Source organism: Toxotes jaculatrix, chromosome 18, assembly GCF_017976425.1.
Source record: "Toxotes jaculatrix isolate fToxJac2 chromosome 18, fToxJac2.pri, whole genome shotgun sequence".
NCBI classification, from domain to species: Eukaryota; Metazoa; Chordata; class Actinopteri; family Toxotidae; genus Toxotes; species Toxotes jaculatrix.
In genome coordinates, this window is record NC_054411.1 from 13548589 (window position 1) to 13551052 (window position 2464).

General features: G+C 47.2%; 1 long non-coding RNA gene across 1 annotated transcript; it reads right to left on the minus strand.

Moving 5' to 3' along the window:
• Positions 1-1414: 1414 nt before the first annotated feature.
• LOC121199091 lies at positions 1415-2254 on the minus strand. Its single transcript, XR_005896402.1, has 3 exons — positions 2208-2254; positions 1958-2118; positions 1415-1448 (listed from the first exon to the last, which is right to left on the minus strand). It is a non-coding gene; the product is annotated as an uncharacterized LOC121199091 (long non-coding RNA).
• Positions 2255-2464: the final 210 nt, after the last annotated feature.

Genomic DNA, 2464 nt, shown 5'->3' on the forward strand with positions numbered 1-2464 from the left:
AGAGAGAGAGAGAGAGAGAGAGAGGTGTGAGTATGACGGTGTGAGTGTGACGGTGTGAGTGTGACTGTGAGTGTGACTGTGTGTATGTGTGTGTGTGTGTGTGTGTGTGTGTGTGTGTGTGTGTGTGAGACAGAGAGAGACAGAGTGAGACAGAGACTGGCATAGCAGCCAAGAGAAGATAAAGTGATGGCATGGTGGCCAAGTAAACACTAGATATGAAATACCTCTTGAAGACTGGACAGACACAATGGATGGACAGGAACAAATTCTGTAGAAGGAAAAGTTATGGCACGGCGGCCAGACATCCCAGGATAAAAGAAGTGAAAGTTGTATAACTCGTATAGCCTTTTCATCCCACGTGGTCAAAATCGACGAGCAAACAATCATACAAACAAACAACCAACCGCCCGACCAACAGACCGATAGACAACCAATGGCAGCCACACTGGATGGACAGGAAAAAATTCTGTAGGAGGAAAAGTTATGGCACGGCGGCCAGACATCCCAGCATAAAAGACACGAAACTCATACCTCGTATAGCCTCTTCATCCAACGTAGTCAAAATCGATGCTACAATGCTGAGAGGGTCAGGGTCAGGGTCAGGGTTAGGGTTAGAGTGCAAGTGAGTGTGCGTGGGAGAGAGAGTGACAGACAGGCAAATGGTCAGGCAGACAAATAATTATGGCATGGCATGTGTGAGACAGAAAGAAAAAGAGGGTGAGACAGATTGGCATAGTGGCCGTGTGTGTGTGTGTGTGTGTGTGTGTGTGTGTGTGTGTGTGTGTGTGTGTGGATGTACATACGTGTGTGTGTTTGAGTGTGTTTGAGTGTGTGTATGTGTGCAAGAGACACACACACACAAACACACCCCAGCAGGAGAATAAAAACTTCACTTACAATTAGTTGATTTCTTCTCATGCTGATCTGTTTGTGGACCTGAAAGAAGAAGACGAAGAAACAGCTCAGTCTGAGTCTGCAGGTCAGAGCCAGTTCATCTGTTTAGACAGAGTGGACTGATCCTGTCCAACAATCACATTCTGTGGACATGAGTTCACTGGATATAAATCCATCTGTGTGAAGCTTTATACACACACACCCCACACTGATCAGGGAATAATCATTTCTCCTGCTGTGATCGAGCTTATGGAACATTCCTGTCATAGTTATTGATCATTTTGGAGATTATGATGTCTGAGTGAGGATGAGTGGTGAAGCTGAAAGATGAAGATTTTCAGACTGACTGCAGGTGGTTTAGAGATCTGCAGCATGTTCTCTTCACTGAGCAGCGTTTCACAATCTTTAAATATTGCTTTTTGATTAAATTCTGCTCAACGTGTAAAATGGAAAATCAACACTGATCAAACTGATGACAGTATTTTTACCTTACGAGCTTCACTCAGAGCGATCCACTGCCCTCAGGTTCACCTTCACCCAGGCCGCTGCTGCACCTGTGTGCCAAAACAGCAGGTTAGCTCCAGACAGCCACAGTCCGCGCGCACTGACCTGCGGTTCTGGTCTGTAATATAACTAACAAATGTCTATGTATAACTAATATAACTAATAAAGGTTTATGTGGGTAAAAACTCTGAGGACTTAAAGGCCTGTCTCCACATACCCCTGATAACCTGAGCCCGTGTGAGGTGAACTGAGGGTTTACTAACGTGAACTGAGGAGGCCGCTGAGGCCTAATTATCTCTGTGCGGCTGCGCTGTCCCGCGTGTCATATTCAGCCTTTATCTTTACCACATGAACCACATCACGGTCCAGAATTTAAACATGTCACACCCCAAGACTTAAGATCTACTACAGAACCAGGTGAGCTCCACCTTAAAACATAACCCCAGGTGGCACCAGCGCAACATGGCACCGTAAACTGTGACTGTTTTCCGAACCATGTCGTTGGCGCGCTCGTTGGGCCTCGTCTGAAATCTTGGATTGAAATGTTGTGTATACTCACTTCTCGTAGAAAGTGCAGAAAGCCGTTTCCAAGCCGTCCATCCAAGGTGAGTAGTGCGATGGAGACACGCGCACTAAGGCTGTGTGCGCGAGCGTGTGCGCAGGCGTGAGCAGAAAGTTGCGTCTGTGGCTCACAGGGTGGAAAGGCCTCTGTTGCAGCATCTGAAGAACAGAGATTCACAGGCTGATACACCTGGTCTAACACACCTGGTCTGTTTCCCTCAGTGCGCTCACACCGTCTTAATACTCACTCAGAAACTCGGTGGAAGTCTGCGTTCCGCGCACACGCGCTCTCCTCTCCTCCAAACCGGCGCGGTAATGGCGGACTCGGTACACCATGTGGTGGTCACAGTGGTACCGTGGTTTAGCTGAACTACGAGCTGAAACCAGCTCCAACACACGGCTCAGCGTCCGGTTTTATCAGGTTACACTTTAACTCAAAGTCCCGGGTCTTCAACTGATGAACAACAGTATTTAACAAATTTGAATAAACTCTCAACCAGCATCT